This window comes from Sceloporus occidentalis, unplaced genomic scaffold (assembly GCF_023333645.1).
Source record: "Sceloporus occidentalis isolate IW3139 unplaced genomic scaffold, rSceOcc1.0.p SCAF_1, whole genome shotgun sequence".
Classification (NCBI taxonomy): Eukaryota; Metazoa; Chordata; class Lepidosauria; order Squamata; family Phrynosomatidae; genus Sceloporus; species Sceloporus occidentalis.
Window position 1 is genome coordinate 162,387,434 of NW_028316981.1, and position 14,453 is coordinate 162,401,886.

Consider the following 14,453-nt stretch of genomic DNA (forward strand, 5'->3'; position numbering starts at 1 on the left):
TTGCCTCCTTCCTGGCCTCCGCGGGGGCCAAGAAGGAGGCGAGGCCGGGGCGATCGCCGCCGGCCTCCTCGCCTCCTTCCTGGTCCCTGCGGGGGCCAAGAAGGAGGCGAGGATCGGGGCGATCGCCGCCGGCCTCCTCGCCTCCTTCCTGGCCTCCGCGGGGGCCAAGAAGGAGGCGAGGCCGGGGCGATCGCCGCCGGCCTCCTCGCCTCCTTCCTGGTCCCTGCGGGGGCCAAGAAGGAGGCGAGGATCGGGGCGATCGCCGCCGGCCTCCTCGCCTCCTTCCTGGTCCCTGCGGGGGCCAAGAAGGAGGCGAGGATCGGGGCGATCGCCGCCGGCCTCCTCGCCTCCTTTCTGGCCTCCGCGGGGGCCAAGAAGGAGGCGAGGCCGGGGCGATCGCCGCCGGCCTCCTCGCCTCCTTCCTGGTCCCTGCGGGGGCCAAGAAGGAGGCGAGGATCGGGGCGATCGCCGCCGGCCTCCTCGCCTCCTTCCTGGTCCCTGCGGGGGCCAAGAAGGAGGCGAGGATCGGGGCGATCGCCGCCGGCCTCCTCGCCTCCTTCCTGGCCTCCGCGGGGGCCAAGAAGGAGGCGAGGCCGGGGCGATCGCCGCCGGCCTCCTCGCCTCCTTCCTGGTCCCTGCGGGGGCCAAGAAGGAGGCGAGGATCGGGGCGATCGCTGCCGGCCTCCTCGCCTCCTTCCTGGCCTCCGCGGGGGCCAAGAAGGAGGCGAGGATCGGGGCGATCGCCGCCGGCCTCCTCGCCTCCTTCCTGGTCCCTGCGGGGGCCAAGAAGGAGGCGAGGATCGGGGCGATCGCCGCCGGCCTCCTCGCCTCCTTCCTGGTCCCTGCGGGGGCCAAGAAGGAGGCGAGGATCGGGGCGATCGCCGCCGGCCTCCTCGCCTCCTTCCTGGTCCCTGAGGGTCCCAGGAACGAGGCGAGGCCCCAATCCTGGCCTCCGATCGTGGCGGGGCCCAGGCGGGGAGGGAAAGCCTCCTTAAGTGGAGGCTTTCCCTTGCCGCTTGGCCTCCGCTGCGATCGCAGTAAAATGTAGGACAGAATTTTCAAATGTAGGACACACTTTTTGTGTGTCCTACATTTGAAAATTTTGTCCTACATTTTTCCCGGTTTCGAGGTCCGGCACTATGGCAACCCTACCTGGGAGGAGACAGAGGCACGTGCGTCTGACTCCTCCTACCAGCCCTCTTCCCTCCCGGCTTCCCTTCCTTCCGCCTGAAAGGGCTCCATGGATAGGGCCGAGGAAGAAAGGGCAGGCAGCCTCCTGCTGCTCTTCCTGCTCTCGGGGCTTCACTCGACCTGAGGTGTCCTCCTTTGGAGGACACCTCCAGCTGGGCGAAGCCCTGAGGAGATGAACAGGGGCTGCCGGCTTCCTCCTCCTCCTCCCCGCGGGGCTTTGGCAGACGTGAGGTGTCCTTCGGAGGCCTGACGAAGCCCCGAGGAGAGGAGCAGGGGCCACCGGCCTCCTCCTCCTCCCCGCAGGGCTTTGCCCGCCCTGAGGTGGCCTTCGGAGGACACCTCAGGCCTGGCGAAGCCCCGAGGAAAGGAGCAGGGGCCGCTGGCTTCCTCCTCCCCGCGGGGCTTTGGCAGACCTGAGGTGTCCTTCGGAGGCCTGACGAAGCCCCAAGGAGAGGAGCAGGGGCCACCAGCCTCCTCCTCCTCCCCGCAGGGCTTCGCCCGCCCTGAGGTGGCCTTCGGAGGACACCTCAGGCCTGGCAAAGCCCCGAGGAAAGGAGCAGGGGCCGCTGGCTTCCTCCTCCTCCTCCCCGTGGGGCTTTGGCAGACCTGAGGTGTCCTTCGGAGGACACCTCAGGCCTGGCAAAGCCCTGAGGAAAGGAGCAGGGGCTGCCGGCTTCCTCCTCCTCCTCTTCCGCGCAGGGCTTCGGCAGACCTGAGGTGTCCTTCGGAGGACACCTCAGGCCTGGCAAAGCCCCAAGGAAAGGAGCAGGGGCCGTGCGCCTTTTGCTCCTGCCCCTCACGGGCCCTTACTGGTCCCCAGCTGTCTCTGAGAGACAGCTGGAGGCCAAGGAAGCGCAAGGAGGAGCAGGTGTGCCTGTCACCCCCTCCCTCAATCCCTTCCCCCCGACTTCTATCTGTCTCTCAGAGACAGCTGGAGGCCGGGAAAGGGCACAGGGAAAGCCCCGCCCCTGGAGGGTGGAAGCTCCACCCCTGGTATGTGGCCCCACCCCTGGAGGGTAGAAGCTCCGCCCTAGCACATGCCCCCACCCCTGGAGGGTAGAAGCTCCACCCCCGGCATGGTGAACCAAAAAGGTTCGCCATCACTGGTTACTTCTCCATTAGATGACTACAGCAATAGCAAGCTATTGCAAAAACATTCATGCATAGGCTGCCTACTTCACATCTAGATTTACTTTTACCTTCTGGTGGGTCTTTCCCAACCCCTTTTTCCTGTTTCCTTCACTTTAATTTATTCAAACAACCTCCGTGCACTCATGCCACCCAGGTAGGTTTCTAGCTCTTACGGCTGTGATTAAGATATGCTTGAGGTGTCTTTTGAAACTGTAGAAGCTAGAGAAATGTTGGATGCCCATTTGTTCACAGTGGCTGGGAGGGACTGTGGGCCTCATCGCAGGCCTGCCTGGCTAGTATCAGCGTTCAAGGCAATTACCATGGCATTGTACCCTTGGCAGGTCCAACAAGCATAGATGTACCAAATTAGACTGCTAGCTCTGAGATGCATTAATAACATTTCTCAGAATGCCTTGAACAACACTATGTTGGAGGAGACCCTGGACAAAATATTGTCACTTTCAATTCTTGAAAGTATAGTGGAACTAAAAAAACAAAAACAAAACTATACCAATAACAACACCCTAAAACCCAGCTTCCAGATAGTTTGGAAAGTGCCCTTTAAGAAGTTGACACCAAAGCCATCCATAACTGGGCAGTAGTGAGATGGCAACCATGGTCTTAGTACATACTCAGTTATGAATGGCTTCAGCATGTTATGTTATATTCTTGAAAAGTAACCTTCAGTGCTCTGCTGCCACTCACTTTTGGGGTACAGGTTGAGTCTCCCTCATCCAGAAATCCAAAATATTCAAAAGATTCAAAGCATTTTTCATAGGTGGCTGAGGCTGTGACATCTTCACTTTCTGATGGTTCGGTGTACACAAACTTTCTTTCATGCACAGAATGATTAAAAATATTACATAAAACATTATCTTCAAAGCTATGTGTATAAGCTATATACCAAACATAAATGAATGTTGAGTCTTGGGTCCCATCTCCAAGATATCTCATGAATATGCAAATATTCAAAAACAAAACAAACAAAACAAAAACCACACCCCCAAACATTTCTGGTCCAAAACATTTTGGATAAGGGACACTCAACCTGTACAATGTTGGTAACCACCACTGATAGTGCTAAGAATGCTTGAGAGGAGGCCATTAACACTAATGGAGAATACTTTGGCAAACGTCCCTCAAAACAATGCTTTCTGAGCCTCCCATTGCCCACTGAAATTAGTCTGAAAGTGGAATCCAGTAAGTCTCCTAAGAAGGAAGGCCATTCTGTTACTGTCAGGTAGGTGGGCATAGGTTTGCACCCTAGATGTTGCAAAACAAGAAATGGTGAGAAGGAGGTGGGGAGTTATTTTTCTATCTTTCCCCCTGATTTCTCTCTCAGAATAAATCTGGAATAATGACAATACAATCTGGAGGAGAGGACTGGGCTAAGATAAAATGTCCTCTGACCACAATCCCAATTGCAGTTGCTTCTGAGGCACAGAGAAGGTTCCCTGGCGACATGACTATCAGCGCAATCTGGGAAAATGTTAAACATCATGGGACTAGAGGACACATTTGTCACACCAGAGCATATTTAGAAGAGCGTGGAACATCTGCATTATTGGGGCCTGACTGCCAGAGGCTTGACATAATGCAGAAGGCTGATTTTAGAACATTTTTGGTTTTGTAGCCTTAAATGCATTTTTCGAGGGAAAAGGAGGGGTGAAGTGAAACCAACATAAATGGCTGTGAAAACTCCAACCAAAAATCTAGTCTCTATTGGGCAGCAGAGGATCCAGTGTTAACATTCAAACATAGGAAGAAGAGGCCCCTCCCTCTCTAACTGTCATCTCGTCTCAGAGGGAGCGATCAGGCAGACCCAGCAACATCAGAGACTCCTTGAAGGAAGAGGCCCCACCCTCTTTAACTGTCATCTTGGCCTCAGAGGGAGCGATCAGGCAGACCCAGCAACATCAAGGACTCCCTGAAGGAAGAGGCCCCTCCCTCTTTAACTGTCATCTCGGCCTCAGAGGGAGTGATCAGGCAGACCCAGCAACATCGGGGACTGCCTGAAGGAAGAGGTTCCTCCCTCTTTAACTGTCATCTCGGCCTCAGAGGGAGCGATCAGGCAGACCCAGCAACATCGGGGACTGCCTGAAGGAAGAGGCCCCTCCCTCCTTAACTGTCATCTTGGCCTCAGAGGGAGCGATCAGGCAGACCCAGAAACATCAAGGACTGCCTGAAGAGGCCCCTCCCTCTTTAACTGTCATCTCGGCCTCAGAGGGAGCGATCAGGTAGACCCAGCAACATCAGGGACTCCCTGAAGGAAGAGGCCCCTCCCTCCTTAACTGTCATCTCGGCCTCAGAGGGAGCGATCAGGCAGACCCAGCAACATCAGGGACTCCCTGAAGGAAGAGGTTCCTCCCTCTTTAACTGTCATCTCGGCCTCAGAGGGAGCGATCAGGCAGACCCAGCAACATCGGGGACTGCCTGAAGGAAGAGGCCCCTCCCTCCTTAACTGTCATCTCGGCCTCAGAGGGAGCGATCAGGCAGACCCAGAAACATCAAGGACTCCCTGAAGGAAGAGGCCCCTCCCTCTTTAACTGTCATCTCGGCCTCAGAGGGAGCAATCAGGCAGACCCAGCAACATCAAGGACTCCCTGAAGGAAGAGGCCCCTCCCTCTTTAACTGTCATCTCGGCCTCAGAGGGAGCGATCAGGCAGACCCAGCAACATCATGGACTGCCTGAAGGAAGAGGCCCCTCCCTCTTTAACTGTCATCTCGGCCTCAGAGGGAGCGATCAGGCAGACCCAGCAACATCAGGGACTCCCTGAAGGAAGAGGCCCCTCCCTCCTTAACTGTCATCTTGGCCTCTGAGGGAGCGATCAGGCAGACCCAGAAACATCAAGGACTCCCTGAAGGAAGAGGCCCCTCCCTCTTTAACTGTCATCTCAGCCTCAGAGGGAGCGATCAGGCAGACCCAGAAACATCGGGGACTGCCTGAAGGAAGAGGTTCCTCCCTCTTTAACTGTCATCTCGGCCTCAGAGGGAGCGATCAGGCAGACCCAGCAACATCGGGGACTGACTGAAGGAAGAGGCCCCTCGCTCCTTAACTGTCATCTTGGCCTCAGAGGGAGCGATCAGGCAGACCCAGCAACATCAAGGACTGCCTGAAGGAAGAGGCCCCTCCCTCTTTAACTGTCATCTCGGCCTCAGAGGGAGCGATCAGGCAGACCCAGCAACGTCAGGGACTCCCTGAAGGAAGAGGCCCCTCCCTCCTTAACTGTCATCTCGGACTCAGAGGGAGCGATCAGGCAGACCCAGAAACATCAGGGACTCCCTGAAGAGGCCCCTCCCTCCTTAACTGTCATCTCGGCCTCAGAGGGAGCGATCAGGCAGACCCAGCAACATCAGGGACTCCCTGAAGGAAGAGGCCCCTCCCTCCTTAACTGTCATCTCGGCGTCAGAGGGAGCGATCAGGCAGACCCAGAAACATCAAGGACTCCCTGAAGGAAGAGGCCCCTCCCTCTTTAACTGTCATCTCGGCCTCAGAGGGAGCGATCAGGTAGACCCAGCAACATCAGGGACTCCCTGAAGGAAGAGGCCCCTCCCTCCTTAACTGTCATCTCGGCCTCAGAGGGAGCGATCAGGCAGACCCAGCAACATCAGGGACTCCCTGAAGGAAGAGGTTCCTCCCTCTTTAACTGTCATCTCGGCCTCAGAGGGAGCGATCAGGCAGACCCAGCAACATCGGGGACTGCCTGAAGGAAGAGGCCCCTCCCTCCTTAACTGTCATCTCGGCCTCAGAGGGAGCGATCAGGCAGACCCAGAAACATCAAGGACTCCCTGAAGGAAGAGGCCCCTCCCTCTTTAACTGTCATCTCGGCCTCAGAGGGAGCAATCAGGCAGACCCAGCAACATCAAGGACTCCCTGAAGGAAGAGGCCCCTCCCTCTTTAACTGTCATCTCGGCCTCAGAGGGAGCGATCAGGCAGACCCAGCAACATCATGGACTGCCTGAAGGAAGAGGCCCCTCCCTCTTTAACTGTCATCTCGGCCTCAGAGGGAGCGATCAGGCAGACCCAGCAACATCAGGGACTCCCTGAAGGAAGAGGCCCCTCCCTCCTTAACTGTCATCTTGGCCTCTGAGGGAGCGATCAGGCAGACCCAGAAACATCAAGGACTCCCTGAAGGAAGAGGCCCCTCCCTCTTTAACTGTCATCTCAGCCTCAGAGGGAGCGATCAGGCAGACCCAGAAACATCGGGGACTGCCTGAAGGAAGAGGTTCCTCCCTCTTTAACTGTCATCTCGGCCTCAGAGGGAGCGATCAGGCAGACCCAGCAACATCGGGGACTGACTGAAGGAAGAGGCCCCTCGCTCCTTAACTGTCATCTTGGCCTCAGAGGGAGCGATCAGGCAGACCCAGCAACATCAAGGACTGCCTGAAGGAAGAGGCCCCTCCCTCTTTAACTGTCATCTCGGCCTCAGAGGGAGCGATCAGGCAGACCCAGCAACGTCAGGGACTCCCTGAAGGAAGAGGCCCCTCCCTCCTTAACTGTCATCTCGGACTCAGAGGGAGCGATCAGGCAGACCCAGAAACATCAGGGACTCCCTGAAGAGGCCCCTCCCTCCTTAACTGTCATCTCGGCCTCAGAGGGAGCGATCAGGCAGACCCAGCAACATCAGGGACTCCCTGAAGGAAGAGGCCCCTCCCTCCTTAACTGTCATCTCGGCGTCAGAGGGAGCGATCAGGCAGACCCAGAAACATCAAGGACTCCCTGAAGGAAGAGGCCCCTCCCTCTTTAACTGTCATCTCGGCCTCAGAGGGAGCGATCAGGCAGACCCAGCAACATCAAGGACTCCCTGGAGGAAGAGGCCCCTCCCTCTTTAACTGTCATCTCGGCCTCAGAGGGAGCGATCAGGCAGACCCAGCAACATCAGGGACTCCCTGAAGGAAGAGGCCCCTCCCTCCTTAACTGTCATCTTGGCCTCAGAGGGAGCGATCAGGCAGACCCAGAAACATCAAGGACTCCCTGAAGGAAGAGGCCCCTCCCTCTTTAACTGTCATCTCAGCCTCAGAGGGAGCGATCAGGCAGACCCAGAAACATCGGGGACTGCCTGAAGGAAGAGGTTCCTCCCTCTTTAACTGTCATCTCGGCCTCAGAGGGAGCGATCAGGCAGACCCAGCAACATCGGGGACTGCCTGAAGGAAGAGGCCCCTCCCTCCTTAACTGTCATCTTGGCCTCAGAGGGAGCGATCAGGCAGACCCAGCAACATCAAGGACTGCCTGAAGGAAGAGGCCCCTCCCTCTTTAACTGTCATCTCGGCCTCAGAGGGAGCGATCAGGCAGACCCAGCAACATCAGGGACTCCCTGAAGGAAGAGGCCCCTCCCTCCTTAACTGTCATCTCGGCCTCAGAGGGAGCGATCAGGCAGACCCAGAAACATCAGGGACTCCCTGAAGAGGCCCCTCCCTCCTTAACTGTCATCTCGGCCTCAGAGGGAGCGATCAGGCAGACCCAGCAACATCAGGGACTCCCTGAAGGAAGAGGCCCCTCCCTCCTTAACTGTCATCTCGGCCTCAGAGGGAGCGATCAGGCAGACCCAGAAACATCAAGGACTCCCTGAAGGAAGAGGCCCCTCCCTCTTTAACTGTCATCTCGGCCTCAGAGGGAGCGATCAGGCAGACCCAGAAACATCAAGGACTCCCTGGAGGAAGAGGGCCCTCCCTCTTTAACTGTCATCTCGGCCTCAGAGGGAGCGATCAGGCAGACCCAGCAACATCAGGGACTCCCTGAAGGAAGAGGCCCCTCCCTCCTTAACTGTCATCTCGGCCTCAGAGGGAGCGATCAGGCAGACCCAGCAACATCAGGGACTCCCTGAAGGAAGAGGCCCCTCCCTCCTTAACTGTCATCTCGGCCTCAGAGGGAGCGATCAGGCAGACCCAGAAACATCAAGGACTCCCTGAAGGAAGAGGCCCCTCCCTCTTTAACTGTCATCTCGGCCTCAGAGGGAGCGATCAGGCAGACCCAGAAACATCAAGGACTCCCTGGAGGAAGAGGGCCCTCCCTCTTTAACTGTCATCTTGGCCTCAGAGGGAGCGGATCAGGCAGACCCAGCAACATCAGGGACTGCCTGAAGGAAGAGACCCCTCCCTCCTTAACTGTCATCTCGGCCTCAGAGGGAGCGATCAGGCAGACCCAGAAACATCAAGGACTCCCTGAAGGAAGAGGCCCCTCCCTCTTTAACTGTCATCTCGGCCTCAGAGGGAGCAATCAGGCAGACCCAGCAACATCAAGGACTCCCTGAAGGAAGAGGCCCCTCCCTCTTTAACTGTCATCTCGGCCTCAGAGGGAGCGATCAGGCAGACCCAGAAACATCAAGGACTCCCTGAAGGAAGAGGCCCCTCCTTCTTCAACTGTCATCTCGGCCTCAAAGGGAGCGATCAGGCAGACCCAGCAACATCAAGGACTGCCTGAAGGAAGAGGCCCCTCCCTCTTTAACTGTCATCTCGGCCTCAGAGGGAGCGATCAGGCAGACCCAGCAACATCAGGGACTCCCTGAAGGAAGAGGCCCCTCCCTCCTTAACTGTCATCTTGGCCTCAGAGGGAGCGATCAGGCAGACCCAGAAACATCAAGGACTCCCTGAAGGAAGAGGCCCCTCCCTCTTTAACTGTCATCTCAGCCTCAGAGGGAGCGATCAGGCAGACCCAGAAACATCAAGGACTGCCTGAAGGAAGAGGTTCCTCCCTCTTTAACTGTCATCTCGGCCTCAGAGGGAGCGATCAGGCAGACCCAGAAACATCAAGGACTCCCTGAAGGAAGAGGCCCCTCCCTCTTTAACTGTCATCTCAGCCTCAGAGGGAGCGATCAGGCAGACCCAGAAACATAGGGGACTGCCTGAAGGAAGAGGTTCCTCCCTCTTTAACTGTCATCTCGGCCTCAGAGGGAGCGATCAGGCAGACCCAGCAACATCGGGGACTGCCTGAAGGAAGAGGCCCCTCCCTCCTTAACTGTCATCTTGGCCTCAGAGGGAGCGATCAGGCAGACCCAGCAACATCAAGGACTGCCTGAAGGAAGAGGCCCCTCCCTCTTTAACTGTCATCTCGGCCTCAGAGGGAGCGATCAGGCAGACCCAGCAACATCAGGGACTCCCTGAAGGAAGAGGCCCCTCCCTCCTTAACTGTCATCTCGGCCTCAGAGGGAGCGATCAGGCAGACCCAGAAACATCAGGGACTCCCTGAAGAGGCCCCTCCCTCCTTAACTGTCATCTCGGCCTCAGAGGGAGCGATCAGGCAGACCCAGCAACATCAGGGACTCCCTGAAGGAAGAGGCCCCTCCCTCCTTAACTGTCATCTCGGCCTCAGAGGGAGCGATCAGGCAGACCCAGAAACATCAAGGACTCCCTGAAGGAAGAGGCCCCTCCCTCTTTAACTGTCATCTCGGCCTCAGAGGGAGCGATCAGGCAGACCCAGCAACATCAAGGACTCCCTGGAGGAAGAGGCCCCTCCCTCTTTAACTGTCATCTCGGCCTCAGAGGGAGCGATCAGGCAGACCCAGCAACATCAGGGACTCCCTGAAGGAAGAGGCCCCTCCCTCCTTAACTGTCATCTCGGCCTCAGAGGGAGCGATCAGGCAGACCCAGCAACATCAGGGACTCCCTGAAGGAAGAGGTTCCTCCCTCTTTAACTGTCATCTCGGCCTCAGAGGGAGCGATCAGGCAGACCCAGCAACATCGGGGACTGCCTGAAGGAAGAGGCCCCTCCCTCCTTAACTGTCATCTTGGCCTCAGAGGGAGCGGATCAGGCAGACCCAGCAACATCAGGGACTGCCTGAAGGAAGAGACCCCTCCCTCCTTAACTGTCATCTCGGCCTCAGAGGGAGCGATCAGGCAGACCCAGAAACATCAAGGACTCCCTGAAGGAAGAGGCCCCTCCTTCTTCAACTGTCATCTCGGCCTCAGAGGGAGCGATCAGGCAGACCCAGCAACATCAAGGACTGCCTGAAGGAAGAGGCCCCTCCCTCTTTAACTGTCATCTCGGACTCAGAGGGAGCGATCAGGCAGACCCAGCAACATCAGGGACTCCCTGAAGGAAGAGGCCCCTCCCTCCTTAACTGTCATCTTGGCCTCAGAGGGAGCGATCAGGCAGACCCAGAAACATCAAGGACTCCCTGAAGGAAGAGGCCCCTCCCTCTTTAACTGTCATCTCAGCCTCAGAGGGAGCGATCAGGCAGACCCAGAAACATCAAGGACTGCCTGAAGGAAGAGGTTCCTCCCTCTTTAACTGTCATCTCGGCCTCAGAGGGAGCGATCAGGCAGACCCAGCAACATCGGGGTCTGCCTGAAGGAAGAGGCCCCTCCCTCCTTAACTGTCATCTCGACCTCAGAGGGAGCGATCAGGCAGACCCAGCAACATCAGGGACTCCCTGAAGAGGCCCGTCCCTCCTTAACTGTCATCTCGGCCTCAGAGGGAGCGATCAGGCAGACCCAGCAACATCAGGGACTCCCTGAAGAGGCCCCTCCCTCCTTAACTGTCATCTCGGCCTCAGAGGGAGCGATCAGGCAGACCCAGCAACATCAGGGACTCCCTGAAGGAAGAGGCCCCTCCCTGTTTAACTGTCATCTCGGCCTCAGAGGGAGCGATCAGGCAGACCCAGGAACATCAAGGACTCCCTGAAGGAAGAGGCCCCTCCCTCTTTAACTGTCATCTCGGCCTCAGAGGGAGCGATCAGGCAGACCCAGAAACATCAGGGACTGCCTGAAGGAAGACGTTCCTCCCTCTTTAACTGTCATCTTGGCCTCAGAGGGAGTGATCAGGCAGACCCAGAAACATTAGGGACTGCCTGAAGGACGAGACTTCTCCCTCTTTAACTGTCATCTCGGCCTCAGAGGGAGCGATCAGGCAGACCCAGCAACATCAAGGACTCCCTGAAGGAAGAGGCCCCTCCCTCTTTAACTGTCATCTCGGCCTCAGAGGGAGTGATCAGGCAGACCCAGCAACATCAGGGACTGCCTGAAGGACGAGACTTCTCCCTCCTTTAACTGTCACCTTATATTTATTTTGTATTCAATTTTTACTGTACACCGCTATGATCATTGCGGAATAGCGGTCTATAAATAAAACATATTATTATTATTATTATTATTATTATTATTATTATTATTAGGAGTACTGTAGTGCAGAGACTGGCAGTGGGCTGGCTGGTGCGATGAAACAACTTCATAGTCATATCATTGCTTCAGCTAGCACTACTACCCAAAATCACAGATTTAGGATGGCTCCTTGGGCATTCACTCCAATGCCCTGCTTAATTTAGGAAATTCAAAGCCAGAGGACTAGAGTCTGATTGTAAAGGTTCTTCCTGGGCACTAGTTCACTCCATGTATCTGAGGAAGTAGACTTAAGGGACTGAATAGATCGCCCCTATGCAGCTGCCTCTTTCCTAGCTGGATTGGATCCACAGCAACTGCACACCACAGCCCCAATCTGGCCTTTCCGTGGCACAAAAAGCAGCCACAAAAAGTGGTTCCTTTTTGCAACGTGGAAAGCATGCCATAGCCATTGGCACTCCTTTGGTGTAGTGTATGTAAATTTTGCGCCAAGGGAGCGCTGTGACACCTCACGCCATGCAGTGGGGTGAGAGGTGTCACATCTGCATGGGGGCGGAATCAGGACATGCGGTGTGCAGACACCACACCCCCACTCTAACCTGATGCCAGCATTTAGTGCCGGTCTCTCGAGGCCCAAACTCTACAGAAGCTTATGCTACAACTTCTTTTGCGCAATTTATCTCAAAGGTGCTACAAGCTCCCCTTTCACACTAGGGAGGGAGGAAGAACTTTTGTGCTCAGTTGTATATTTTATGAGCTTTTCTAGTTCTTTCATAGCTGCTCTCCTCATTCTTAGTCTTATGATTTCTTGAGAAAGTTCGAGTGACTCACAAAACTAGAAACCCCAAGATATCATAGAATTGCAGAAAATTCTTTTTTCATGTTCCTGCACTCACAAGATGTGGCCTATGGGCTTTGGGAAAGTCTGACTGGACCAAATGGATTTTCAAAGATCTACTATTTGCTGGTAACCCTCCATGACATCCAGACTGCCCTTCAATACTTGTTCCTAAAGAAAGCTCAACAGAATGGGACCACATAACACATCTGTGACCTCAGTACTCAATGATTCAGACCATTTGAGTCATCTGATGCTAGCTGTGAGCATCTCAAGTGGCTTTTAGTTAGTTTCCCCCATGCCATCTGAATTTAATAGGATAAAGGCCACTTTGTGATTGTCCTTCCACTGATATTTTTTGTTTCACATTAAGAAGCAAACTATGCGGAATAATCCATTATACTGCCATCCCTTGAAAAAAGTATATAATTTCCCTCATAAATACCGAACAAGCTGCTATTCAAAATTAACAGGAAACACTTGTATAGTAGTGGAGTATACTCGTGGGGCCAGTATGGCGTAGTGGTTTGAGCACTGGACTATGATTCTGGAGACCAGGGTTCAAATGTGGGTTCAGAAGAGCTGTGGACAACCCTTTGGGTGGCCTTGGGCAAGTCACACTCTCTCAGCCTCAGACAGCAATGGCAAACCCCCTCTGGGTTGCCTTAGGGTTGCCATAAATCAGAAATGAGTTGAAGGCACTAAACAAAAATTTGTGTACTAACAGAATTTGGCTATTTTTAATGAATTTATTGTCTGGAGAATACCCATCCAGAAGATACTTAAATGTTTAAACAACTCTTTGTTTGTCCTAACTACACTAAAGTATGTATGTTTTATGACTGAAAAATTGTGTTCCTCCAATACAGACTCTAGAGATGCTCAGACGTAATGAGAAGACCACAGTGAATTTTCTGGGGCAACAGATATTAGCATGCAATTATTGAACCTGATGTGCTGTTATGGACCGAAAACCCAAGATTTGTCAATCATCCTCCAATTCCACAGAAAAACTGACAAGTTAACATAGCTGCAACCCGTTTAACTGTGTCTCACTGCTGTGGCAGTAAAAGCTCTAAAGCTGTGGAGGGGCAAGCTAGATGCATCCTCTAACCATGCTTCTTGAATGAAAAGGATAGAATACATTTGCAGATACTAAATAAATTCCTCCATTCATTTGCAAATCCACACAGAGACATTCCAGGATGGTATTTTGAGAGCTAGGGTTATTTTCCTGTTTCCCCAGTTCAACAATGTCCTCCCACTTGAGTGGCCTGTTGAGTAAATATAAGCTTTGTATGAAGTCTGAGGAACTATGCAGAATTAGTTTAATATGAATCATGCTGCACTAACGACTGAGATATAAGTGTGTATGAAATAACATTTTTTGTACAGTACACATATTTCTACCACTTGAAGAAGTCACATTTGTCAGATGCTTAAACTCCCAAAATGTTTGGGAGAGATTTTAAATTAAGAAAAAGACACAACTTAATTTAAAAAAAATTGGTTGGCCATTACTGCCCAAATTCACTTGCTAGTTCTGACTAGAGTAGACCCATTGAGTTAACTACTGGTAATTCAACACCTGAGAGCCAGCATGGCTGAACACTGGACTATGACTCTGCAGATCAGGTCATAATCAGATGATAGTCTGATTACAAAAATCCATCTTCGGCAGCAGTTCACTCCGTGCATCTAAGTAGACCAAGTTTATGAAAGCTTATGGCACATTCCCCCCCCCCCCACAGTTAAGTCTCAAAGATGTTACAAGATCCCTTTGCATACTGATACTATGTCTCTAAATTCTACCCTTCTGGAGATCAGGGTTCGAGTCTCTGCTCAACCACAGAAACCCACTGGGTGGCCTTGGACAAATCACACTCTCTGCCTCAGAGGAAGACAAAAGCAAGCCCTCCTTAGGAAATCTTGCCCCCAAACCCCCATGATAGTTGCTTTAGGGTTGTCGCAAGCCAGAAACAAGTTGAAGGCATTGGTTTCATTGATTCAGATTCAACTTCATATTTTCTGTGGAACTTAACAACTCAATTTGGAACTCCTGATTCTCGTTGGAAATTAACAACTCTATTTGGGAAACATATTCTAAAACTCCACATACATACATACATACACATACACAGCAATGTATTGTTGGACTGAAACTCTCATCCACCAATGATGAAATGTGGAGTCCTGTACTCTAAAAACTAGGAACCACCGCTTTCCACCCCAGATTTAG